Source organism: Phalangium opilio, unplaced genomic scaffold (assembly GCF_054372755.1).
Source record: "Phalangium opilio isolate 3A_F unplaced genomic scaffold, DU_Popi_V2 ptg000352l_1, whole genome shotgun sequence".
In the NCBI taxonomy this organism is placed as follows: Eukaryota; Metazoa; Arthropoda; class Arachnida; order Opiliones; family Phalangiidae; genus Phalangium; species Phalangium opilio.
The window spans coordinates 7837322-7863891 of NW_028324228.1; the positions used below are offsets into that span (position 1 = coordinate 7837322).

Below are 26570 nucleotides of genomic sequence, written 5' to 3' on the forward strand. Positions count from 1 at the left end.
TTGTGGTTCGAGCCCATCCGGGAGGGGCGTTGTGAAGTCTCAGATGTGACGTAAATAGTTAAAGTTTTTCCACAATACCTGACGAACAAATAATCTTTGGGCTTCCGTTTTACAATGATTAACGCCGTCGGCTGTTAACCGAAAGGTTGGTGGTTCGAGCCCAGCCGAGAGCGGTGTTGTGAGGTCTTAGATGTAACGTAAAATTCAGAGTTTTTTAAAAATAACTGACGAACATTTAATTTTTGGTCTTCCGTGGCGCAATGGTTAGAGCGTTCAGCTGTTATTCAAAAGGTTTGTGGTTCGAGCCCATCCGGGAGCGGTGTTGTGAAGTCTCAGATGTGACGTAAAAAGTCAAAGTTTTTCCACAATACCTGACGAACATTTAATCTTTGGGCTTCCGTTGCGCAATGGTTAACGCCGTCGGCTGTTAACCGAAAGGTTGGTGGTTCGAGCCCATCCGGGAGCGGTGTTGTGAGGTCTTAGATGTAACGTAAAATTCAGAGTTTTTTAAAAATATCTGACGAACATTTAATTTTTGGGCTTCCGTGGCGCAATGGTTAGCGCGTTCAGCTGTTATTCAAAAGGTTTGTGGTTCGAGCCCATCCGGGAGCGGTGTTTTGAAGTCTCGGATGTGACGTAAAAAGTCAGAGTTTTTCCACAATACCTGACGACCATTTCATTTCTGAGCTTCCTTGGCTCGAAGGTTAGCGCGTTCGGATGTTAAGCAAAAGGTTGGTGGTTCGAGCCCATCCAGGAGCTGTGTTGTGAGGTCTTAGATGTAACGTAAAATTCAGAGTTTTTTAAAAATAACTGACGAACATTTAATTTTTGGGCTTCCGTGGCGCAAAGGTTAGAGCGTTCAGCTGTTATTCAAAAGGTTTGTGGTTCGAGCCCATCCGGGAGGGGCGTTGTGAAGTCTCAGATGTGACGTAAATAGTTAAAGTTTTTCCACAATACCTGACGAACAAATAATCTTTGGGCTTCCGTTTTACAATGGTTAACGCCGTCGGCTGTTAACCGAAAGGTTGGTGGTTCGAGCCCAGCCGAGAGCGGTGTTGTAAGTTCTTAGATGTACCGTAAAATTCAGAGTTTTTTAAAAATAACTGACGAACATTTAATTTTTGGTCTTCCGTGGCGCAATGGTTAGAGCGTTCAGCTGTTATTCAAAAGGTTTGTGGTTCGAGCCCATCCGGGAGCGGTGTTGTGAAGTCTCAGATGTGACGTAAAAAGTCAAAGTTTTTCCACAATACCTGACGAACATTTAATCTTTGGGCTTCCGTTGCGCAATGGTTAACGCCGTCGGCTGTTAACCGAAAGGTTGGTGGTTCGAGCCCATCCGGGAGCGGTGTTGTGAGGTCTTAGATGTAACGTAAAATTCAGAGTTTTTTAAAAATATCTGACGAACATTTAATTTTTGGGCTTCCGTGGCGCAATGGTTAGCGCGTTCAGCTGTTATTCAAAAGGTTTGTGGTTCGAGCCCATCCGGGAGCGGTGTTTTGAAGTCTCGGATGTGACGTAAAAAGTCAGAGTTTTTCCACAATACCTGACGACCATTTCATTTCTGAGCTTCCTTGGCTCGAAGGTTAGCGCGTTCGGATTTTAACCAAAAGGTTGGTGGTTCGAGCCCATCCAGGAGCTGTGTTGTGAGGTCTTAGATGTAACGTAAAATTCAGAGTTTTTTAAAAATAACTGACGAACATTTAATTTTTGGGCTTCCGTGGCGCAAAGGTTAGAGCGTTCAGCTGTTATTCAAAAGGTTTGTGGTTCGAGCCCATCCGGGAGGGGCGTTGTGAAGTCTCAGATGTGACGTAAATAGTTAAAGTTTTTCCACAATACCTGACGAACAAATAATCTTTGGGCTTCCGTTTTACAATGGTTAACGCCGTCGGCTGTTAACCGAAAGGTTGGTGGTTCGAGCCCAGCCGAGAGCGGTGTTGTGAGGTCTTAGATGTAACGTAAAATTCAGAGTTTTTTAAAAATAACTGACGAACATTTAATTTTTGGTCTTCCGTGGCGCAATGGTTAGAGCGTTCAGCTGTTATTCAAAAGGTTTGTGGTTCGAGCCCATCCGGGAGCGGTGTTGTGAAGTCTCAGATGTGACGTAAAAAGTCAAAGTTTTTCCACAATACCTGACGAACATTTAATCTTTGGGCTTCCGTTGCGCAATGGTTAACGCCGTCGGCTGTTAACCGAAAGGTTGGTGGTTCGAGCCCATCCGGGAGCGGTGTTGTGAGGTCTTAGATGTAACGTAAAATTCAGAGTTTTTTAAAAATATCTGACGAACATTTAATTTTTGGGCTTCCGTGGCGCAATGGTTAGCGCGTTCAGCTGTTATTCAAAAGGTTTGTGGTTCGAGCCCATCCGGGAGCGGTGTTTTGAAGTCTCGGATGTGACGTAAAAAGTCAGAGTTTTTCCACAATACCTGACGACCATTTCATTTCTGAGCTTCCTTGGCTCGAAGGTTAGCGCGTTCGGATGTTAAGCAAAAGGTTGGTGGTTCGAGCCCATCCAGGAGCTGTGTTGTGAGGTCTTAGATGTAACGTAAAATTCAGAGTTTTTTAAAAATAACTGACGAACATTTAATTTTTGGGCTTCCGTGGCGCAAAGGTTAGAGCGTTCAGCTGTTATTCAAAAGGTTTGTGGTTCGAGCCCATCCGGGAGGGGCGTTGTGAAGTCTCAGATGTGACGTAAATAGTTAAAGTTTTTCCACAATACCTGACGAACAAATAATCTTTGGGCTTCCGTTTTACAATGGTTAACGCCGTCGGCTGTTAACCGAAAGGTTGGTGGTTCGAGCCCAGCCGAGAGCGGTGTTGTAAGTTCTTAGATGTACCGTAAAATTCAGAGTTTTTTAAAAATAACTGACGAACATTTAATTTTTGGTCTTCCGTGGCGCAATGGTTAGAGCGTTCAGCTGTTATTCAAAAGGTTTGTGGTTCGAGCCCATCCGGGAGCGGTGTTGTGAAGTCTCAGATGTGACGTAAAAAGTCAAAGTTTTTCCACAATACCTGACGAACATTTAATCTTTGGGCTTCCGTTGCGCAATGGTTAACGCCGTCGGCTGTTAACCGAAAGGTTGGTGGTTCGAGCCCATCCGGGAGCGGTGTTGTGAGGTCTTAGATGTAACGTAAAATTCAGAGTTTTTTAAAAATATCTGACGAACATTTAATTTTTGGGCTTCCGTGGCGCAATGGTTAGCGCGTTCAGCTGTTATTCAAAAGGTTTGTGGTTCGAGCCCATCCGGGAGCGGTGTTTTGAAGTCTCGGATGTGACGTAAAAAGTCAGAGTTTTTCCACAATACCTGACGACCATTTCATTTCTGAGCTTCCTTGGCTCGAAGGTTAGCGCGTTCGGATTTTAACCAAAAGGTTGGTGGTTCGAGCCCATCCAGGAGCTGTGTTGTGAGGTCTTAGATGTAACGTAAAATTCAGAGTTTTTTAAAAATAACTGACGAACATTTAATTTTTGGGCTTCCGTGGCGCAAAGGTTAGAGCGTTCAGCTGTTATTCAAAAGGTTTGTGGTTCGAGCCCATCCGGGAGGGGCGTTGTGAAGTCTCAGATGTGACGTAAATAGTTAAAGTTTTTCCACAATACCTGACGAACAAATAATCTTTGGGCTTCCGTTTTACAATGGTTAACGCCGTCGGCTGTTAACCGAAAGGTTGGTGGTTCGAGCCCAGCCGAGAGCGGTGTTGTGAGGTCTTAGATGTAACGTAAAATTCAGAGTTTTTTAAAAATAACTGACGAACATTTAATTTTTGGTCTTCCGTGGCGCAATGGTTAGAGCGTTCAGCTGTTATTCAAAAGGTTTGTGGTTCGAGCCCATCCGGGAGCGGTGTTGTGAAGTCTCAGATGTGACGTAAAAAGTCAAAGTTTTTCCACAATACCTGACGAACATTTAATCTTTGGGCTTCCGTTGCGCAATGGTTAACGCCGTCGGCTGTTAACCGAAAGGTTGGTGGTTCGAGCCCATCCGGGAGCGGTGTTGTGAGGTCTTAGATGTAACGTAAAATTCAGAGTTTTTTAAAAATATCTGACGAACATTTAATTTTTGGGCTTCCGTGGCGCAATGGTTAGCGCGTTCAGCTGTTATTCAAAAGGTTTGTGGTTCGAGCCCATCCGGGAGCGGTGTTTTGAAGTCTCGGATGTGACGTAAAAAGTCAGAGTTTTTCCACAATACCTGACGACCATTTCATTTCTGAGCTTCCTTGGCTCGAAGGTTAGCGCGTTCGGATGTTAACCAAAAGGTTGGTGGTTCGAGCCCATCCAGGAGCTGTGTTGTGAGGTCTTAGATGTAACGTAAAATTCAGAGTTTTTTAAAAATAACTGACGAACATTTAATTTTTGGGCTTCCGTGGCGCAAAGGTTAGAGCGTTCAGCTGTTATTCAAAAGGTTTGTGGTTCGAGCCCATCCGGGAGGGGTGTTGTGAAGTCTCAGATGTGACGTAAATAGTTAAAGTTTTTCCACAATACCTGACGAACAAATAATCTTTGGGCTTCCGTTTTACAATGGTTAACGCCGTCGGCTGTTAACCGAAAGGTTGGTGGTTCGAGCCCATCCGAGAGCGGTGTTGTGAGGTCTTAGATGTAACGTAAAATTCAGAGTTTTTTAAAAATAACTGACGAACATTTAATTTTTGGTCTTTCGTGGCGCAATGGTTAGAGCGTTCAGCTGTTATTCAAAAGGTTTGTGGTTCGAGCCCATCCGGGAGCGGTGTTGTGAAGTCTCAGATGTGACGTAAAAAGTCAAAGTTTTTCCACAATACCTGACGAACATTTAATCTTTGGGCTTCCGTTGCGCAATGGTTAACGCCGTCGGCTGTAAACCGAAAGGTTGGTGGTTCGAGCCCATCCGAGAGCGGTGTTGTGAGCTCTTAGATGTAACGTAAAATTCAGAGTTTTTTAAAAATAACTGACGAACATTTAATTTTTGGTCTTCCGTGGCGCAATGGTTAGAGCGTTCAGCTGTTATTCAAAAGGTTTGTGGTTCGAGCCCATCCGGGAGCGGTGTTTTGAAGTCTCGGATGTGACGTAAAAAGTCAGAGTTTTTCCACAATACCTGACGACCATTTCATTTCTGAGCTTCCTTGGCTCGAAGGTTAGCGCGTTCGGATGTTAACCAAAAGGTTGGTGGTTCGAGCCCACCCGGCTGCCGTGTTGTGAAGTCTCAAATGTAACGTAAAAAGCCGAAGTTTTTCCACAATACCTGACGACCGTTTAATTTTTGAGCTTCCGTGGCGCAAAGGTTAGCGCGTTCGGCTGTTAACCGAAAGGTTGGTGTTTCGAGCCCACCCGGGAGCGGTGTTGTGAGATCTCAAACGTAATGTCAAATGCCAAAGTTTTTCCACAATACCTGACGAACATTTAATCTTTGGGCTTCCGTGGCGCAATGGTTAGCGCGTTCGGCAGTTAACTGAAAGGTTGGTGGTTCGAGACCATCCGGGAGCGGTGTTGTGAGGTCTCAGATGTGACGTAAAAAGTCAAAGTTTTTCCACAATACCTGACGACCATTTAATTTTTGAGTTTCCGTGGCGCAATGGTTAGCGCGTTCGGCTGTTAACCGAAAGGTTGGTGGTTCGAGCCCATCCGGGAGCGGTGTTGTGAGGTCTCAGATGTGACGTAAAAAGTCAAAGTTTTTCCACAATACCTGACGACCATTTCATTTCTGAGCTTCCGTGGCGCAATGGTTAGCGCGTTCGGCTGTTAACCGAAAGGTTGGTGGTTCGAGCCCATCCGTGAGCGGTGTTGTGAGGTCTCAGATGTGACGTAAAAAGTCAAAGTTTTTCCACAATACCTGACGAACATTTAATCGTTGGGCTTCCGTTGCGCAATGGTTAACGCCGTCGGCTGTTAACCGAAAGGTTGGTGGTTCGAGCCCATCCTGGAGCGGTGTTGTGAGGTCTTAGATGTAACGTAAAATTCAGAGTTTTTTAAAAATAACTGACGAACATTTAATTTTTGGGCTTCCTTGGCGCAATGGTTAGCGCGTTCGGCTGTTAACCGAAAGGTTGGTGGTTCGAGCCCATCCGGCAGCGGTAATGTGAGGTCTTAGATGTAACGTATAATTCAGAGTTTTTTAAAAATACCTGACGAACATTTAATCTTTGGGCTTCCGTGGCGCAATGGTTAGCGCGTTCGGCTGTTAACCGAAAGGTTGGTGGTTCGAGCCCACCCGGGAGCGGTGTTGTGAGATCTCAAACGTAATGTCAAATGCCAAAGTTTTTCCACAATACCTGACGAACATTTAATCTTTGGGCTTCCGTGGCGCAATGGTTAGCGTGTTCGGCAGTTAACTGAAAGGTTGGTGGTTCGAGACCATCCGGGAGCGGTGTTGTGAGGTCTCAGATGTGACGTAAAAAGTCAAAGTTTTTCCACAATACCTGACGACCATTTCATTTCTGAGCTTCCGTGGCGCAATGGTTAGCGCGTTCGGCTGTTAACCGAAAGGTTGGTGGTTCGAGCCCATCCGTGAGCGGTGTTGTGAGGTCTCAGATGTGACGTAAAAAGTCAAAGTTTTTCCACAATACCTGACGAACACATAATTTTTGGGCTTCCGTGGCACAATGGTTAGCGCGTTCGGCTGTTAACCGAAAGGTTGGTGGTTCGAGCCCACCCGGGAGCGGTGTTGTGAAATCTCACATGTAACGTAAAAATCCAAAGTTTTTCCACAATACCTGACGAACATTTAATCGTTGGGCTTCCGTTGCGCAATGGTTAACGCCGTCGGCTGTTAACCGAAAGGTTGGTGGTTCGAGCCCATCCTGGAGCGGTGTTGTGAGGTCTTAGATGTAACGTAAAATTCAGAGTTTTTTAAAAATAACTGACGAACATTTAATTTTTGGGCTTCCGTGGCGCAATGGTTAGCGCGTTCGGCTGTTAACCGAAAGGTTGGTGGTTCGAGCCCATCCGGGAGCGGTAATGTGAGGTCTTAGATGTAACGTATAATTCAGAGTTTTTTAAAAATACCTGACGAACATTTAATCATTGGGCTTCCGTGGCGCAATGGTTAGCGCGTTCGGCTGTTAACCGAAAGGTTGGTGGTTCGAGCCCATCCGTGAGCGGTGTTGTGAGGTCTCAGATGTGACGTAAAAAGTCAAAGTTTTTCCACAATACCTGACGAACATTTAATTTTTGGCCTTCCGTGGCGCAATGGTTAGCGCGTTCGGCTGTTAACCGAAAGGTTGGCGGTTCAAGCCCACCCGGGAGCGGTGTTGTGAAATCTCACATGTAACGTAAAAATCCAAAGTTTTTCCACAATACCTGACGAACATTTAATCGTTGGGCTTCCGTTGCGCAATGGTTAACGCCGTCGGCTGTTAACCGAAAGGTTGGTGGTTCGAGCCCATCCGGGAGCGGTGTTGTGAGGTCTTAGATGTAACGTAAAATTCAGAGTTTTTTAAAAATAACTGACGAACATTTAATTTTTGGGCTTCCGTGGCGCAATGGTTAGAGCGTTCAGCTGTTATTCAAAAGGTTTGTGGTTCGAGCCCATCCGGGAGCGGTGTTTTGAAGTCTCGGATGTGACGTAAAAAGTCAGAGTTTTTCCACAATACCTGACGACCATTTCATTTCTGAGCTTCCTTGGCTCGAAGGTTAGCGCGTTCGGATGTTAACCAAAAGGTTGGTGGTTCGAGCCCACCCGGCTGCCGTGTTGTGAAGTCTCAAATGTAACGTAAAAAGCCAAAGTTTTTCCACAATACCTGACGACCGTTTAATTTTTGAGCTTCCGTGGCGCAATGGTTAGCGCGTTCGGCTGTTAACCGAAAGGTTGGTGTTTCGAGCCCACCCGGGAGCGGTGTTGTGAGATCTCAAACGTAATGTCAAATGCCAAAGTTTTTCCACAATACCTGACGAACATTTAATCTTTGGGCTTCCGTGGCGCAATGGTTAGCGCGTTCGGCAGTTAACTGAAAGGTTGGTGGTTCGAGCCCATCCGGGAGCGGTGTTGTGAGGTCTAAGATGTAATGTAAAATTCAGAGTTTTTTAAAAATAACTGACGAACATTTAATTTTTGGGCTTCCGTGGCGCAATGGTTAGCGCGTTCGGCTGTTAACCGAAAGGTTGGTGGTTCGAGCCCATCCGGGAGCGGTAATGTGAGGTCTTAGATGTAACGTAAAAAGCCAAAGTGTTTCCACAATAGCCGACGACCATTCAATTTTTGGGCTTCCGTGGCGCAATGGTTAGCGCGTTCGGCTGTTAACCGAAAGGATGGTGGTTCGAGCCCATCCGTGAGCGGTGTTGTGAGGTCTCAGATGTGACGTAAAAAGTCAAAGTTTTTCCACAATACCTGACGAACATTTAATTTTTGGGCTTCCGTGAAGCAATGGTTAGCGCGTTCGGCTGTTAACCGAAAGGTTGGTGGTTCGAGCCCACCCGGGAGCGGTGTTGTGAAATCTCACATGTAACCTAAAAATCCAAAGTTTTTCCACAATACCTGACGAACATTTAATCTTTGGGCTTCCGTTGCGCAATGGTTAACGCCGTCGGCTGTTAACCGAAAGGTTGGTGGTTCGAGCCCATCCGGGAGCTGTGTTGTGAGGTCTTAGATGTAACGTAAAATTCAGAGTTTTTTAAAAATAACTGACGAACATTTAATTTTTGGGCTTCCGTGGCGCAATGGTTAGAGCGTTCAGCTGTTATTCAAAAGGTTTGTGGTTCGAGCCCATCCAGGAGCAGTGTTGTGAAGTCTCAGATGTGACCTAAAAAGTCAAAGTTTTTCCACAATACCTGACGAACATTTAATCTTTGGGCTTCCGTTGCACAATGGTTAACGCCGTCGGCTCTTAACCGAAAGGTTGGTGGTTCGAGCCCATCCGGGAGCGGTGTTGTGAGGCCTTAGATGTAACGTAAAATTCAGAGTTTTTTAAAAATAACTGACGAACATTTAATTTTTGGGCTTCCGTGGCGCAATGGTTAGAGCGTTCAGCTGTTATTCAAAAGGTTTGTGGTTCGAGCCCATCCAGGAGCAGTGTTGTGAAGTCTCAGATGTGACCTAAAAAGTCAAAGTTTTTCCACAATACCTGACGAACATTTAATCTTTGGGCTTCCGTTGCACAATGGTTAACGCCATCGGCTCTTAACCGAAAGGTTGGTTGTTCGAGCCCATCCGGGAGCGGTGTTGTGAGGCCTTAGATGTAACGTAAAATTCAGAGTTTTTTAAAAATAACTGACGAACATTTAATTTTTGGTCTTCCGTGGCGCAATGGTTAGAGCGTTCAGATGTTATTCAAAAGGTTTGTGGTTCGAGCCCATCCGGGAGCGGTGTTGTGAAGTCTCAGATGTGACGTAAAAAGTCAAAGTTTTTCCACAATACCTGACGAACATTTAATCTTTGGGCTTCCGTGGCGCAATGGTTAGCGCGTTCGGCTGTTAACCGAAAGGTTGGTGGTTCGAGCCCAACCGGGAGCGGTGTTGTGAGATCTCGCATGTAACGTAAAAATCCAAAGTTTTTCCACAATACCTGACGAACATTTAATCTTTGGGCTTCCGTTGCGCAATGGTTAACGCCGTCGGCTGTTAACCGAAAGGTAGGTGGTTCGAGCCCATCCGGGAGCGGTGTTGTGAGGTCTCAGATGTGACGTAAAAAGTCAAAGTTTTTCCACAATACCTGACGAACATTTAATTTTTGGGCTTCCGTGAAGCAATGGTTAACGCCGTCGGCTGTTAACCGAAAGGTTGGTGGTTCGAGCCCATCCGGGAGCTGTGTTGTGAGGTCTTAGATGTAACGTAAAATTCAGAGTTTTTTAAAAATAACTGACGAACATTTAATTTTTGGGCTTCCGTGGCGCAATGGTTAGCGCGTTCGGCTGTTAACCGAAAGGTTGTTGGTTCAAGCCCATCCGGGAGCGGTGTTGTGAGGTCTTAGATGTAACGTAAAATTCAGAGTTTTTTAAAAATAACTGACGAACATTTAATTTTTGGGCTTCCGTGGCGCAAAGGTTAGAGCGTTCAGCTGTTATTCAAAAGGTTTGTGGTTCGAGCCCATCCGGGAGCGGTGTTGTGAAATCTCAGATGTGACGTAAAAAGTCAAAGTTTTTCCACAATACCTGACGAACATTTAATCTTTGGGCTTCCGTTGCTCAATGGTTAACGCCGTCGGCTGTTAACCGAAAGGTTGGTGGTTCGAGCCCATCCGGGAGCGGTGTTGTGAGGTCTTAGATGTAACGTAAAATTCAGAGTTTTTTAAAAATAACTGACGAACATTTAATTTTTGGGCTTCCGTGGCGCAATGGTTAGAGCGTTCAGCTGTTATTCAAAAGGTTTGTGGTTCGAGCCCATCCGGGAGCGGAGTTGTGAAGTCTCAGATGTGACATAAAAAGTCAAAGTTTTTCCACAATAACTGACGAACATTTAATCTTTGGGCTTCCGTTGCACAATGGTTAACGCCGTCGGCTGTAAAGCTTTGTCCACATTGAGCTCGCGCTCGCGTGTTCGCGCCTTCGTTCATTCGCATTTTCGTAAGACTACATGAAAAATATTTCTCCTACTGTTCAGATAAACGCAAATATTTTGCTTTTCCTATTCTGAAAGCCAATGAAATTAGAGAAATCATTGCGCCATCTACGTTGACCATATTTATTAATTATGACTCGACTGAGCTGCACGCTGCTTCCCTCATTGTGAAAAAGTGATAAAAACGAAACTAATCGACACCCTCCAAACTCCACCCTTCCTCTCGTCTGCGATTGGTGCTTTTCTCGCGAAGGCACGACATTCTTGGCCTAGTCGCAAGAAATTTGTATCTTCGCAAGGCGAGGACGCAAAGTAGCGAAAACCCAATGTGGACAGTAGCGCGATGTTGCAAACAAGCGAAGCGAAGATACAAACGCGCAAAAAGTGTCAGTCTGGACAGGCCTTTAACCGAAAGGTTGGTGGTTCGAGCCCATCCGGGAGCGGTGTTGTGAGGTCTTAGATGTAACGTAAAATTCAGAGTTTTTTATAAATAACTGACGAACATTTAATTTTTGGTCTTCCGTGGCGCAATGGTTAGAGCGTTCAGATGTTATTCAAAAGGTTTGTGGTTCGAGCCCATCCGGGAGCGGTAATGTGAGGTCTTAGATGTAACGTAAAATTCAGAGTTTTTTAAAAATTCCTGACGAACATTTAATCTTTGGGCTTCCGTGGCGCAATGGTTAGCGCGTTCGGCTGTTAACCGAAAGGTTTGTGGTTCGAGCCCACCCGGGAGCGGTGTTGTGAGCTTTCACATGTAACGTAAAAAGCCAAAGTGTTTCCACAATAGCCGACGACCATTTAATTTTTGGGCTTCCGTGGCGCAATGGTTAGCGCGTTCGGCTGTTAACCGAAAGGTTAGTGGTTCGAGCCCATCCGTGAGCGGTGTTGTGAGATCTCAGATGTGACGTAAAAAGTCAAAGTTTTTCCACAATACCTGACGAACATTTAATCTTTGGGCTTCCGTGAAGCAATGGTTAACGCCGTCGGCTGTTAACCGAAAGGTTGGTGGTTCGAGCCCATCCGGGAGCGGTGTTGTGAGGTCTTAGATGTAACGTAAAATTCAGAGTTTTTTAAAAATAACTGACGAACATTTAATTTTTGGGCTTCCGTGGCGCAATGGTTAGCGCGTTCGGCTGTTAACCGAAAGGTTTGTGGTTCGAGCCCACCCGGGAGCGGTGTTGTGAGATCTCACATGTAACGTAAAAAGCCAAAGTGTTTCCACAATAGCCGACGACCATTTAATTTTTGGGCTTCCGTGGCGCAATGGTTAGCGCGTTCGGCTGTTAACCGAAAGGTTAGTGGTTCGAGCCCATCCGTGAGCGGTGTTGTGAGATCTCAGATGTGACGTAAAAATCCAAAGTTTTTCCACAATACCTGACGAACATTTAATCTTTGGGCTTCCGTTGCACAATGGTTAACGCCGTCGGCTGTTAACCGAAAGGTTGGTGGTTCGAGCCCATCCGGGAGCGGTGTTGTGAGGTCTTAGATGTAACGTAAAATTCAGAGTTTTTTAAAAATAACTGACGAACATTTAATTTTTGGGCTTCCGTGGCGCAATGGTTAGAGCGTTCAGCTGTTATTCAAAAGGTTTGTGGTTCGAGCCCATCCGGGAGCGGTGTTGTGAAGTCTCAGATGTGACGTAAAAAGTCAAAGTTTTTCCACAATACCTGACGAACCATTAATCTTTGGGCTTCCGTTGCACAATGGTTAACGCCGTCGGCTGTTAACCGAAAGGTCTTAGATGTAACGTAAAATTCAGAGTTTTTTAAAAATAACTGACGAACATTTAATTTTTGGGCTTTCGTGGCGCAATGGTTAGCGCGTTCGGCTGTTAACCGAAAGGTTGGTGGTTCGAGCCCATCCGGGAGCGGTAATGTGAGGTCTTAGATGTAACGTAAAATTCAGAGTTTTTTAAAAATACCTGACGAACATTTAATCTTTGGGCTTCCGTGGCGCAATGGTTAGCGCGTTCGGCTGTTAACCGAAAGGTTGGTGGTTCGAGCCCACCCGGGAGCGGTGTTGAGAGCTCACAAGTAACGTAAAAAGCCAAAGTGTTTCCACAATAGCCGACGACCATTTAATTTTTGGGCTTCCGTGGCGCAATGGTTAGCGCGTTCAGCTGTTATTCAAAAGGTTTGTGGTTCAAGCTCATCCAGGAGCGGTGTTGTGAAGTCTCAGATGTGACGTAAAAAGTCAAAGTTTTTCCACAATACCTGACGAACATTTAATCTTTGGGCTTCCGTGGCGCAATGGTTAACGCCGTCGGCTGTTAACCGAAAGGTTCGTGGTTCGAGCCCACCCGGGAGCGGTGTTGTGAAATCTCACATGTAACCTAAAAATCCAAGTTTTTCCACAATACCTGACGAACATTTAATCTTTGGGCTTCCGTTGCGCAATGGTTAACGCCGTCGGCTGTTAACCGAAAGGTTGGTGGTTCGAGCCCATCCGGGAGCTGTGTTGTGAGGTCTTAGATGTAACGTAAAATTCAGAGTTTTTTAAAAATAACTGACGAACATTTAATTTTTGGGCTTCCGTGGCGCAATGGTTAGAGCGTTCAGCTGTTATTCAAAAGGTTTGTGGTTCGAGCCCATCCAGGAGCAGTGTTGTGAAGTCTCAGATGTGACCTAAAAAGTCAAAGTTTTTCCACAATACCTGACGAACATTTAATCTTTGGGCTTCCGTTGCACAATGGTTAACGCCGTCGGCTCTTAACCGAAAGGTTGGTGGTTCGAGCCCATCCGGGAGCGGTGTTGTGAGGCCTTAGATGTAACGTAAAATTCAGAGTTTTTTAAAAATAACTGACGAACATTTAATTTTTGGGCTTCCGTGGCGCAATGGTTAGAGCGTTCAGCTGTTATTCAAAAGGTTTGTGGTTCGAGCCCATCCGGGAGCGGTGTTGTGAAATCTCAGATGTGACGTAAAAAGTCAAAGTTTTTCCACAATACCTGACGAACATTTAATCTTTGGGCTTCCGTTGCACAATGGTTAACGCCGTCGGCTGTTAACCGAAAGGTTGGTGGTTCGAGCCCATCCGGGAGCGGTGTTGTGAGGTCTTAGATGTAACGTAAAATTCAGAGTTTTTTAAAAATAACTGACGAACATTTAATTTTTGGGCTTCCGTGGCGCAATGGTTAGAGCGTTCAGCTGTTATTCAAAAGGTTTGTGGTTCGAGCCCATCCAGGAGCGGTGTTGTGAAGTCTCAGATGTGACGTAAAAAGTCAAAGTTTTTCCACAATACCTGACGAACATTTAATCTTTGGGCTTCCGTGGCGCAATGGTTAGCGCGTTCGGCTGTTAACCGAAAGGTTGGTGGTTCGAGCCCACCCGGGAGCGGTGTTGTGAGATCTCGCATGTAACGTAAAAATCCAAAGCTTTTCCACAATACCTGACGAACATTTAATCTTTGGGCTTCCGTTGCGCAATGGTTAACGCCGTCGGCTGTTAACCGAAAGGTAGGTGGTTCGAGCCCATCCGGGAGCGGTGTTGTGAGGTCTCAGATGTGACGTAAAAAGTCAAAGTTTTTCCACAATACCTGACGAACATTTAATTTTTGGGCTTCCGTGAAGCAATGGTTAACGCCGTCGGCTGTTAACCGAAAGGTTGGTGGTTCGAGCCCATCCGGGAGCTGTGTTGTGAGGTCTTAGATGTAACGTAAAATTCAGAGTTTTTTAAAAATAACTGACGAACATTTAATTTTTGGGCTTCCGTGGCGCAATGGTTAGCGCGTTCGGCTGTTAACCGAAAGGTTGGTGGTTCGAGCCCATCCGGGAGCGGTGTTGTGAGGTCTTAGATGTAACGTAAAATTCAGAGTTTTTTAAAAATAACTGACGAACATTTAATTTTTGGGCTTCCGTGGCGCAATGGTTAGAGCGTTCAGCTGTTATTCAAAAGGTTTGTGGTTCGAGCCCATCCAGGAGCAGTGTTGTGAAGTCTCAGATGTGACCTAAAAAGTCAAAGTTTTTCCACAATACCTGACGAACATTTAATCTTTGGGCTTCCGTTGCACAATGGTTAACGCCGTCGGCTCTTAACCGAAAGGTTGGTGGTTCGAGCCCATCCGGGAGCGGTGTTGTGAGGCCTTAGATGTAACGTAAAATTCAGAGTTTTTTAAAAATAACTGACGAACATTTAATTTTTGGGCTTCCGTGGCGCAATGGTTAGAGCGTTCAGCTGTTATTCAAAAGGTTTGTGGTTCGAGCCCATCCAGGAGCAGTGTTGTGAAGTCTCAGATGTGACCTAAAAAGTCAAAGTTTTTCCACAATACCTGACGAACATTTAATCTTTGGGCTTCCGTTGCACAATGGTTAACGCCATCGGCTCTTAACCGAAAGGTTGGTTGTTCGAGCCCATCCGGGAGCGGTGTTGTGAGGCCTTAGATGTAACGTAAAATTCAGAGTTTTTTAAAAATAACTGACGAACATTTAATTTTTGGTCTTCCGTGGCGCAATGGTTAGAGCGTTCAGATGTTATTCAAAAGGTTTGTGGTTCGAGCCCATCCGGGAGCGGTGTTGTGAAGTCTCAGATGTGACGTAAAAAGTCAAAGTTTTTCCACAATACCTGACGAACATTTAATCTTTGGGCTTCCGTGGCGCAATGGTTAGCGCGTTCGGCTGTTAACCGAAAGGTTGGTGGTTCGAGCCCAACCGGGAGCGGTGTTGTGAGATCTCGCATGTAACGTAAAAATCCAAAGCTTTTCCACAATACCTGACGAACATTTAATCTTTGGGCTTCCGTTGCGCAATGGTTAACGCCGTCGGCTGTTAACCGAAAGGTAGGTGGTTCGAGCCCATCCGGGAGCGGTGTTGTGAGGTCTCAGATGTGACGTAAAAAGTCAAAGTTTTTCCACAATACCTGACGAACATTTAATTTTTGGGCTTCCGTGAAGCAATGGTTAACGCCGTCGGCTGTTAACCGAAAGGTTGGTGGTTCGAGCCCATCCGGGAGCTGTGTTGTGAGGTCTTAGATGTAACGTAAAATTCAGAGTTTTTTAAAAATAACTGACGAACATTTAATTTTTGGGCTTCCGTGGCGCAATGGTTAGCGCGTTCGGCTGTTAACCGAAAGGTTGGTGGTTCGAGCCCATCCGGGAGCGGTGTTGTGAGGTCTTAGATGTAACGTAAAATTCAGAGTTTTTTAAAAATAACTGACGAACATTTAATTTTTGGGCTTCCGTGGCGCAAAGGTTAGAGCGTTCAGCTGTTATTCAAAAGGTTTGTGGTTCGAGCCCATCCGGGAGCGGTGTTGTGAAATCTCAGATGTGACGTAAAAAGTCAAAGTTTTTCCACAATACCTGACGAACATTTAATCTTTGGGCTTCCGTTGCACAATGGTTAACGCCGTCGGCTGTTAACCGAAAGGTTGGTGGTTCGAGCCCATCCGGGAGCGGTGTTGTGAGGTCTTAGATGTAACGTAAAATTCAGAGTTTTTTAAAAATAACTGACGAACATTTAATTTTTGGGCTTCCGTGGCGCAATGGTTAGAGCGTTCAGCTGTTATTCAAAAGGTTTGTGGTTCGAGCCCATCCGGGAGCGGAGTTGTGAAGTCTCAGATGTGACATAAAAAGTCAAAGTTTTTCCACAATAACTGACGAACATTTAATCTTTGGGCTTCCGTTGCACAATGGTTAACGCCGTCGGCTGTAAAGCTTTGTCCACATTGAGCTCGCGCTCGCGTGTTCGCGCCTTCGTTCATTCGCATCTTCGTAAGACTACATGAAAAATATTTCTCCTACTGTTCAGATAAACGCAAATATTTTGCTTTTCCTATTCTGAAAGCCAATGAAATTAGAGAAATCATTGCGCCATCTACGTTGACCATATTTATTAATTATGACTCGACTGAGCTGCACGCTGCTTCCCTCATTGTGAAAAAGTGATAAAAACGAAACTAATCGACACCCTCCAAACTCCACCCTTCCTCTCGTCTGCGATTGGTGCTTTTCTCGCGAAGGCACGACATTCTTGGCCTAGTCGCAAGAAATTTGTATCTTCGCAAGGCGAGGACGCAAAGTAGCGAAAACCCAATGTGGACAGTAGCGCGATGTTGCAAACAAGCGAAGCGAAGATACAAACGCGCAAAAAGTGTCAGTCTGGACAGGCCTTTAACCGAAAGGTTGGTGGTTCGAGCCCATCCGGGAGCGGTGTTGTGAGGTCTTAGATGTAACGTAAAATTCAGAGTTTTTTATAAATAACTGACGAACATTTAATTTTTGGTCTTCCGTGGCGCAATGGTTAGAGCGTTCAGATGTTATTCAAAAGGTTTGTGGTTCGAGCTCATCCGGGAGCGGTGTTGTGAAGTCTCAGATGTGACGTAAAAAGTCAAAGTTTTTCCACAATACCTGACGAACATTTAATCTTTGGACTTCCGTGGCGCAATGGTTAGCGCGTTCGGCTGTTAACCGAAAGGTTGGTGGTTCGAGCCCACCCGGGAGCGGTGTTGTGAGATCTCACATGTAACGTAAAAGTCCAAAGTTTTTCCACAATACCTGACGAACATTTAATCTTTGGGCTTCCGTTGCGCAATGGTTAACGCCGTCGGCTGTTAACCGAAAGGTTGGTGGTTCGAGCCCATCCGGGAGCGGTGTTGTGAGGTCTTAGATGTAACGTAAAATTCAGAGTTTTTTAAAAATAACTGACGAACATTTAATTTTTGGGCTTCCGTGGCGCAATGTTTAGAGCGTTCAGCTGTTATTCAAAAGGTTTGTGGTTCGAGCCCAGCCGGGAGCGGTAATGTGAGGTCTTAGATGTAACGTAAAATTCAGAGTTTTTTAAAAATTCCTGACGAACATTTAATCTTTGGGCTTCCGTGGCGCAATGGTTAGCGCGTTCGGCTGTTAACCGAAAGGTTTGTGGTTCGAGCCCACCCGGGAGCGGTGTTGTGAGCTTTCACATGTAACGTAAAAAGCCAAAGTGTTTCCACAATAGCCGACGACCATTTAATTTTTGGGCTTCCGTGGCGCAATGGTTAGCGCGTTCGGCTGTTAACCGAAAGGTTAGTGGTTCGAGCCCATCCGTGAGCGGTGTTGTGAGATCTCAGATGTGACGTAAAAAGTCAAAGTTTTTCCACAATACCTGACGAACATTTAATCTTTGGGCTTCCGTGAAGCAATGGTTAACGCCGTCGGCTGTTAACCGAAAGGTTGGTGGTTCGAGCCCATCCGGGAGCGGTGTTGTGAGGTCTTAGATGTAACGTAAAATTCAGAGTTTTTTAAAAATAACTGACGAACATTTAATTTTTGGGCTTCCGTGGCGCAATGGTTAGCGCGTTCGGCTGTTAACCGAAAGGTTTGTGGTTCGAGCCCACCCGGGAGCGGTGTTGTGAGATCTCACATGTAACGTAAAAAGCCAAAGTGTTTCCACAATAGCCGACGACCATTTAATTTTTGGGCTTCCGTTTCACAATGGTTAACGCCGTCGGCTGTTAACCGAAAGGTTGGTGGTTCGAGCCCATCCGGGAGCGGTGTTGTGAGGTCTTAGATGTAACGTAAAATTCAGAGTTTTTTAAAAATAACTGACGAACATTTAATTTTTGGGCTTGCGTGGCGCAATGGTTAGAGCGTTCAGCTGTTATTCAAAAGGTTTGTGGTTCGAGCCCATCCGGGAGCGGTGTTGTGAAGTCTCAGATGTGACGTAAAAAGTCAAAGTTTTTCCACAATACCTGACGAACCATTAATCTTTGGGCTTCCGTGGCGCAATGGTTAACGCCGTCGGCTGTTAACCGAAAGGTTCGCGGTTCGAGCCCACCCGGGAGCGGTGTTGTGAAATCTCACATGTAACGTAAAAATCCAAAGTTTTTCCACAATACCTGACGAACATTTAATCTTAGGGCTTCCGTTGCGCAATGGTTAACGCCGTCGGCTGTTAACCGAAAGGTTGGTGGTTAGAGCCCATCCGGGAGCGGTGTTGTGAGGTCTTAGATGTAACGTAAAATTCAGAGTTTTTTAAAAATAACTGACGAACATTTAATTTTTGGGCTTTCGTGGCGCAATGGTTAGCGCGTTCGGCTGTTAACCGAAAGGTTGGTGGTTCGAGCCCATCCGGGAGCGGTAATGTGAGGTCTTAGATGTAACGTAAAATTCAGAGTTTTTTAAAAATACCTGACGAACATTTAATCTTTGGGCTTCCGTGGCGCAATGGTTAGCGCGTTCGGCTGTTAACCGAAAGGTTGGTGGTTCGAGCCCACCCGGGAGCGGTGTTGAGAGCTCACAAGTAACGTAAAAAGCCAAAGTGTTTCCACAATAGCCGACGACCATTTAATTTTTGGGCTTCCGTGGCGCAATGGTTAGCGCGTTCAGCTGTTATTCAAAAGGTTTGTGGTTCAAGCTCATCCAGGAGCGGTGTTGTGAAGTCTCAGATGTGACGTAAAAAGTCAAAGTTTTTCCACAATACCTGACGAACATTTAATCTTTGGGCTTCCGTGGCGCAATGGTTAACGCCGTCGGCTGTTAACCGAAAGGTTCGTGGTTCGAGCCCACCCGGGAGCGGTGTTGTGAAATCTCACATGTAACCTAAAAATCCAAAGTTTTTCCACAATACCTGACGAACATTTAATCTTTGGGCTTCCGTTGCGCAATGGTTAACGCCGTCGGCTGTTAACCGAAAGGTTGGTGGTTCGAGCCCATCCGGGAGCTGTGTTGTGAGGTCTTAGATGTAACGTAAAATTCAGAGTTTTTTAAAAATAACTGACGAACATTTAATTTTTGGGCTTCCGTGGCGCAATGGTTAGAGCGTTCAGCTGTTATTCAAAAGGTTTGTGGTTCGAGCCCATCCAGGAGCGGTGTTGTGAAGTCTCAGATGTGACGTAAAAAGTCAAAGTTTTTCCACAATACCTGACGAACATTTAATCTTTGGGCTTCCGTTGCACAATGGTTAACGCCGTCGGCTGTTAACCGAAAGGTTGGTGGTTCGAGCCCATCCGGGAGCGGTGTTGTGAGGCCTTAGATGTAACGTAAAATTCAGAGTTTTTTAAAAATAACTGACGAACATTTAATTTTTGGTCTTCCGTGGCGCAATGGTTAGAGCGTTCAGATGTTATTCAAAAGGTTTGTGGTTCGAGCCCATCCGGGAGCTGTGTTGTGAGGTCTTAGATGTAACGTAAAATTCAGAGTTTTTTAAAAATAACTGACGAACATTTAATTTTTGGGCTTCCGTTGCGCAATGGTTAGAGCGTTCAGCTGTTATTCAAAAGGTTTGTGGTTCGAGCCCATCCAGGAGCGGTGTTGTGAAGTCTCAGATGTGACGTAAAAAGTCAAAGTTTTTCCACAATACCTGACGAACATTTAATCTTTGGGCTTCCGTGGCGCAATGGTTAGCGCGTTCGGCTGTTAACCGAAAGGTTGGTGGTTCGAGCCCACCCGGGAGCGGTGTTGTGAGATCTCACATGTAACGTAAAAATCCAAAGTTTTTCCACAATACCTGACGAACATTTAATCTTAGGGCTTCCGTTGCGCAATGGTTAACGCCGTCGGCTGTTAACCGAAAGGTTGGTGGTTAGAGCCCATCCGGGAGCGGTGTTGTGAGGTCTTAGATGTAACGTAAAATTCAGAGTTTTTTAAAAATAACTGACGAACATTTAATTTTTGGGCTTTCGTGGCGCAATGGTTAGCGCGTTCGGCTGTTAACCGAAAGGTTGGTGGTTCGAGCCCATCCGGGAGCGGTAATGTGAGGTCTTAGATGTAACGTAAAATTCAGAGTTTTTTAAAAATACCTGACGAACATTTAATCTTTGGGCTTCCGTGGCGCAATGGTTAGCGCGTTCGGCTGTTAACCGAAAGGTTGGTGGTTCGAGCCCACCCGGGAGCGGTGTTGAGAGCTCACATGTAACGTAAAAAGCCAAAGTGTTTCCACAATAGCCGACGACCATTTAATTTTTGGGCTTCCGTGGCGCAATGGTTAGCGCGTTCGGCTGTTAACCGAAAGGTTAGTGGTTCGAGCCCATCCGTGAGCGGTGTTGTGAGATCTCAGATGTGACGTAAAAAGTCAAAGTTTTTCCACAATACCTGACGAACATTTAATCTTTGGGCTTCCGTGAAGCAATGGTTAACGCCGTCGGCTGTTAACCGAAAGGTTGGTGGTTCGAGCCCATCCGGGAGCGGTGTTGTGAGGTCTTAGATGTAACGTAAAATTCAGAGTTTTTTAAAAATAACTGACGAACATTTAATTTTTGGGCTTCCGTGGCGCAATGGTTAGCGCGTTCGGCTGTTAACCGAAAGGTTTGTGGTTCGAGCCCACCCGGGAGCGGTGTTGTGAGATCTCACATGTAACGTAAAAAGCCAAAGTGTTTCCACAATAGCCGACGACCATTTAATTTTTGGGCTTCCGTGGCGCAATGGTTAGCGCGTTCGGCTGTTAACCGAAAGGTTAGTGGTTCGAGCCCATCCGTGAGCGGTGTCTTGAGATCTCAGATGTGACGTAAAAATCCAAAGTTTTTCCACAATACCTGACGAACATTTAATCTTTGGGCTTCCGTTGCACAATGGTTAACGCCGTCGGCTGTTAACCGAAAGGTTGGTGGTTCGAGCCCATCCGAGAGCGGTGTTGTGAGGTCTTAGATGTAACGTAAAATTCAGAGTTTTTTAAAAATAACTGACGAACATTTAATTTTTGGGCTTCCGTGGCGCAATGGTTAGAGCGTTCAGCTGTTATTCAAAAGGTTTGTGGTTCGAGCCCATCCGGGAGCGGTGTTGTGAAGTCTCAGATGTGACGTAAAAAGTCAAAGTTTTTCCACAATACCTGACGAACAATTAATCTTTGGGCTTCCGTTGCACAATGGTTAACGCCGTCGGCTGTTAACCGAAAGGTCTTAGATGTAACGTAAAATTCAGAGTTTTTTAAAAATAACTGACGAACATTTAATTTTTGGGCTTTCGTGGCGCAATGGTTAGCGCGTTCGGCTGTTAACCGAAAGGTTGGTGGTTCGAGCCCATCCGGGAGCGGTAATGTGAGGTCTTAGATGTAACGTAAAATTCAGAGTTTTTTAAAAATACCTGACGAACATTTAATCTTTGGGCTTCCGTGGCGCAATGGTTAGCGCGTTCGGCTGTTAACCGAAAGGTTGGTGGTTCGAGCCCACCCGGGAGCGGTGTTGAGAGCTCACATGTAACGTAAAAAGCCAAAGTGTTTCCACAATAGCCGACGACCATTTAATTTTTGGGCTTCCGTGGCGCAATGGTTAGCGCGTTCAGCTGTTATTCAAAAGGTTTGTGGTTCAAGCCCATCCAGGAGCGGTGTTGTGAAGTCTCAGATGTGACGTAAAAAGTCAAAGTTTTTCCACAATACCTGACGAACATTTAATCTTTGGGCTTCCGTGGCGCAATGGTTAACGCCGTCGGCTGTTAACCGAAAGGTTCGTGGTTCGAGCCCACCCGGGAGCGGTGTTGTGAAATCTCACATGTAACCTAAAAATCCAAAGTTTTTCCACAATACCTGACGAACATTTAATCTTTGGGCTTCCGTTGCGCAATGGTTAACGCCGTCGGCTGTTAACCGAAAGGCTGGTGGTTCGAGCCCATCCGGGAGCTGTGTTGTGAGGTCTTAGATGTAACGTAAAATTCAGAGTTTTTTAAAAATAACTGACGAACATTTAATTTTTGGGCTTCCGTGGCGCAATGGTTAGAGCGTTCAGCTGTTATTCAAAAGGTTTGTGGTTCGAGCCCATCCAGGAGCGGTGTTGTGAAGTCTCAGATGTGACGTAAAAAGTCAAAGTTTTTCCACAATACCTGACGAACATTTAATCTTTGGGCTTCCGTTGCACAATGGTTAACGCCGTCGGCTGTTAACCGAAAGGTTGGTGGTTCGAGCCCATCCGGGAGCGGTGTTGTGAGGCCTTAGATGTAACGTAAAATTCAGAGTTTTTTAAAAATAACTGACGAACATTTAATTTTTGGTCTTCCGTGGCGCAATGGTTAGAGCGTTCAGATGTTATTCAAAAGGTTTGTGGTTCGAGCCCATCCGGGAGCTGTGTTGTGAGGTCTTAGATGTAACGTAAAATTCAGAGTTTTTTAAAAATAACTGACGAACATTTAATTTTTGGGCTTCCGTTGCGCAATGGTTAGAGCGTTCAGCTGTTATTCAAAAGGTTTGTGGTTCGAGCCCATCCAGGAGCGGTGTTGTGAAGTCTCAGATGTGACGTAAAAAGTCAAAGTTTTTCCACAATACCTGACGAACATTTAATCTTTGGGCTTCCGTGGCGCAATGGTTAGCGCGTTCGGCTGTTAACCGAAAGGTTGGTGGTTCGAGCCCACCCGGGAGCGGTGTTGTGAGATCTCACATGTAACGTAAAAATCCAAAGTTTTTCCACAATACCTGACGAACATTTAATCTTAGGGCTTCCGTTGCGCAATGGTTAACGCCGTCGGCTGTTAACCGAAAGGTTGGTGGTTAGAGCCCATCCGGGAGCGGTGTTGTGAGGTCTTAGATGTAACGTAAAATTCAGAGTTTTTTAAAAATAACTGACGAACATTTAATTTTTGGGCTTTCGTGGCGCAATGGTTAGCGCGTTCGGCTGTTAACCGAAAGGTTGGTGGTTCGAGCCCATCCGGGAGCGGTAATGTGAGGTCTTAGATGTAACGTAAAATTCAGAGTTTTTTAAAAATACCTGACGAACATTTAATCTTTGGGCTTCCGTGGCGCAATGGTTAGCGCGTTCGGCTGTTAACCGAAAGGTTGGTGGTTCGAGCCCACCCGGGAGCGGTGTTGAGAGCTCACATGTAACGTAAAAAGCCAAAGTGTTTCCACAATAGCCGACGACCATTTAATTTTTGGGCTTCCGTGGCGCAATGGTTAGCGCGTTCAGCTGTTATTCAAAAGGTTTGTGGTTCAAGCCCATCCAGGAGCGGTGTTGTGAAGTCTCAGATGTGACGTAAAAAGTCAAAGTTTTTCCACAATACCTGACGAACATTTAATCTTTGGGCTTCCGTGGCGCAATGGTTAACGCCGTCGGCTGTTAACCGAAAGGTTCGTGGTTCGAGCCCACCCGGGAGCGGTGTTGTGAAATCTCACATGTAACCTAAAAATCCAAAGTTTTTCCACAATACCTGACGAACATTTAATCTTTGGGCTTCCGTTGCGCAATGGTTAACGCCGTCGGCTGTTAACCGAAAGGCTGGTGGTTCGAGCCCATCCGGGAGCTGTGTTGTGAGGTCTTAGATGTAACGTAAAATTCAGAGTTTTTTAAAAATAACTGACGAACATTTAATTTTTGGGCTTCCGTGGCGCAATGGTTAGAGCGTTCAGCTGTTATTCAAAAGGTTTGTGGTTCGAGCCCATCCAGGAGCGGTGTTGTGAAGTCTCAGATGTGACGTAAAAAGTCAAAGTTTTTCCACAATACCTGACGAACATTTAATCTTTGGGCTTCCGTTGCACAATGGTTAACGCCGTCGGCTGTTAACCGAAAGGTTGGTGGTTCGAGCCCATCCGGGAGCGGTGTTGTGAGGCCTTAGATGTAACGTAAAATTCAGAGTTTTTTAAAAATAACTGACGAACATTTAATTTTTGGTCTTCCGTGGCGCAATGGTTAGAGCGTTCAGATGTTATTCAAAAGGTTTGTGGTTCGAGCCCATCCGGGAGCTGTGTTGTGAGGTCTTAGATGTAACGTAAAATTCAGAGTTTTTTAAAAATAACTGACGAACATTTAATTTTTGGGCTTCCGTTGCGCAATGGTTAGAGCGTTCAGCTGTTATTCAAAAGGTTTGTGGTTCGAGCCCATCCAGGAGCGGTGTTGTGAAGTCTCAGATGTGACGTAAAAAGTCAAAGTTTTTCCACAATACCTGACGAACATTTAATCTTTGGGCTTCCGTGGCGCAATGGTTAGCGCGTTCGGCTGTTAACCGAAAGGTTGGTGGTTCGAGCCCACCCGGGAGCGGTGTTGTGAGATCTCACATGTAACGTAAAAATCCAAAGTTTTTCCACAATACCTGACGAACATTTAATCTTAGGGCTTCCGTTGCGCAATGGTTAACGCCGTCGGCTGTTAACCGAAAGGTTGGTGGTTAGAGCCCATCCGGGAGCGGTGTTGTGAGGTCTTAGATGTAACGTAAAATTCAGAGTTTTTTAAAAATAACTGACGAACATTTAATTTTTGGGCTTTCGTGGCGCAATGGTTAGCGCGTTCGGCTGTTAACCGAAAGGTTGGTGGTTCGAGCCCATCCGGGAGCGGTAATGTGAGGTCTTAGATGTAACGTAAAAATCCAAAGTTTTTCCACAATACCTGACGAACATTTAATCTTAGGGCTTCCGTTGCGCAATGGTTAACGCCGTCGGCTGTTAACCGAAAGGTTGGTGGTTAGAGCCCATCCGGGAGCGGTGTTGTGAGGTCTTAGATGTAACGTAAAATTCAGAGTTTTTTAAAAATAACTGACGAACATTTAATTTTTGGGCTTCCGTGGCGCAATGGTTAGCGCGTTCGGCTGTTAACCGAAAGGTTTGTGGTTCGAGCCCACCCGGGAGCGGTGTTGTGAGATCTCACATGTAACGTAAAAAGCCAAAGTGTTTCCACAATAGCCGACGACCATTTAATTTTTGGGCTTCCGTGGCGCAATGGTTAGCGCGTTCGGCTGTTAACCGAAAGGTTAGTGGTTCGAGCCCATCCGTGAGCGGTGTCTTGAGATCTCAGATGTGACGTAAAAATCCAAAGTTTTTCCACAATACCTGACGAACATTTAATCTTTGGGCTTCCGTTGCACAATGGTTAACGCCGTCGGCTGTTAACCGAAAGGTTGGTGGTTCGAGCCCATCCGAGAGCGGTGTTGTGAGGTCTTAGATGTAACGTAAAATTCAGAGTTTTTTAAAAATAACTGACGAACATTTAATTTTTGGGCTTCCGTGGCGCAATGGTTAGAGCGTTCAGCTGTTATTCAAAAGGTTTGTGGTTCGAGCCCATCCGGGAGCGGTGTTGTGAAGTCTCAGATGTGACGTAAAAAGTCAAAGTTTTTCCACAATACCTGACGAACAATTAATCTTTGGGCTTCCGTTGCACAATGGTTAACGCCGTCGGCTGTTAACCGAAAGGTCTTAGATGTAACGTAAAATTCAGAGTTTTTTAAAAATAACTGACGAACATTTAATTTTTGGGCTTTCGTGGCGCAATGGTTAGCGCGTTCGGCTGTTAACCGAAAGGTTGGTGGTTCGAGCCCATCCGGGAGCGGTAATGTGAGGTCTTAGATGTAACGTAAAATTCAGAGTTTTTTAAAAATACCTGACGAACATTTAATCTTTGGGCTTCCGTGGCGCAATGGTTAGCGCGTTCGGCTGTTAACCGAAAGGTTGGTGGTTCGAGCCCACCCGGGAGCGGTGTTGTGAGATCTCACATGTAACGTAAAAATCCAAAGTTTTTCCACAATACCTGACGAACATTTAATCTTAGGGCTTCCGTTGCGCAATGGTTAACGCCGTCGGCTGTTAACCGAAAGGTTGGTGGTTAGAGCCCATCCGGGAGCGGTGTTGTGAGGTCTTAGATGTAACGTAAAATTCAGAGTTTTTTAAAAATAACTGACGAACATTTAATTTTTGGGCTTTCGTGGCGCAATGGTTAGCGCGTTCGGCTGTTAACCGAAAGGTTGGTGGTTCGAGCCCATCCGGGAGCGGTAATGTGAGGTCTTAGATGTAACGTAAAAATCCAAAGTTTTTCCACAATACCTGACGAACATTTAATCTTAGGGCTTCCGTTGCGCAATGGTTAACGCCGTCGGCTGTTAACCGAAAGGTTGGTGGTTAGAGCCCATCCGGGAGCGGTGTTGTGAGGTCTTAGATGTAACGTAAAATTCAGAGTTTTTTAAAAATAACTGACGAACATTTAATTTTTGGGCTTCCGTGGCGCAATGGTTAGCGCGTTCGGCTGTTAACCGAAAGGTTTGTGGTTCGAGCCCACCCGGGAGCGGTGTTGTGAGATCTCACATGTAACGTAAAAAGCCAAAGTGTTTCCACAATAGCCGACGACCATTTAATTTTTGGGCTTCCGTGGCGCAATGGTTAGCGCGTTCGGCTGTTAACCGAAAGGTTAGTGGTTCGAGCCCATCCGTGAGCGGTGTCTTGAGATCTCAGATGTGACGTAAAAATCCAAAGTTTTTCCACAATACCTGACGAACATTTAATCTTTGGGCTTCCGTTGCACAATGGTTAACG

The 26570-nt window shown here is 45.5% G+C and overlaps 11 non-coding genes across 11 annotated transcripts; all 11 read left to right on the plus strand.

Moving 5' to 3' along the window:
- The first annotated feature begins 6108 nt into the window (after positions 1-6108).
- On the plus strand, positions 6109-6181 carry TRNAN-GUU (transfer RNA asparagine (anticodon GUU)). Its single transcript has one exon. It is a non-coding gene; the product is annotated as a tRNA-Asn (tRNA).
- A 6214-nt stretch (positions 6182-12395) lies between these two features.
- TRNAN-GUU (transfer RNA asparagine (anticodon GUU)) lies at positions 12396-12468 on the plus strand. Its single transcript has one exon. It is a non-coding gene; the product is annotated as a tRNA-Asn (tRNA).
- Positions 12469-13712: 1244 nt separating this feature from the next.
- TRNAN-GUU (transfer RNA asparagine (anticodon GUU)) lies at positions 13713-13785 on the plus strand. Its single transcript has one exon. It is a non-coding gene; the product is annotated as a tRNA-Asn (tRNA).
- Positions 13786-18569: 4784 nt separating this feature from the next.
- On the plus strand, positions 18570-18642 carry TRNAN-GUU (transfer RNA asparagine (anticodon GUU)). The gene has a single exon. It is a non-coding gene; the product is annotated as a tRNA-Asn (tRNA).
- Positions 18643-19740: 1098 nt separating this feature from the next.
- TRNAN-GUU (transfer RNA asparagine (anticodon GUU)) lies at positions 19741-19813 on the plus strand. Its single transcript has one exon. It is a non-coding gene; the product is annotated as a tRNA-Asn (tRNA).
- A 366-nt stretch (positions 19814-20179) lies between these two features.
- Positions 20180-20252, plus strand: TRNAN-GUU (transfer RNA asparagine (anticodon GUU)). The gene has a single exon. It is a non-coding gene; the product is annotated as a tRNA-Asn (tRNA).
- Positions 20253-21458: 1206 nt separating this feature from the next.
- On the plus strand, positions 21459-21531 carry TRNAN-GUU (transfer RNA asparagine (anticodon GUU)). The gene has a single exon. It is a non-coding gene; the product is annotated as a tRNA-Asn (tRNA).
- A 1098-nt stretch (positions 21532-22629) lies between these two features.
- TRNAN-GUU (transfer RNA asparagine (anticodon GUU)) lies at positions 22630-22702 on the plus strand. Its single transcript has one exon. It is a non-coding gene; the product is annotated as a tRNA-Asn (tRNA).
- A 366-nt stretch (positions 22703-23068) lies between these two features.
- On the plus strand, positions 23069-23141 carry TRNAN-GUU (transfer RNA asparagine (anticodon GUU)). The gene has a single exon. It is a non-coding gene; the product is annotated as a tRNA-Asn (tRNA).
- Positions 23142-24239: 1098 nt separating this feature from the next.
- On the plus strand, positions 24240-24312 carry TRNAN-GUU (transfer RNA asparagine (anticodon GUU)). Its single transcript has one exon. It is a non-coding gene; the product is annotated as a tRNA-Asn (tRNA).
- Positions 24313-25666: 1354 nt separating this feature from the next.
- Positions 25667-25739, plus strand: TRNAN-GUU (transfer RNA asparagine (anticodon GUU)). Its single transcript has one exon. It is a non-coding gene; the product is annotated as a tRNA-Asn (tRNA).
- The last annotated feature ends 831 nt before the right edge of the window (positions 25740-26570 follow it).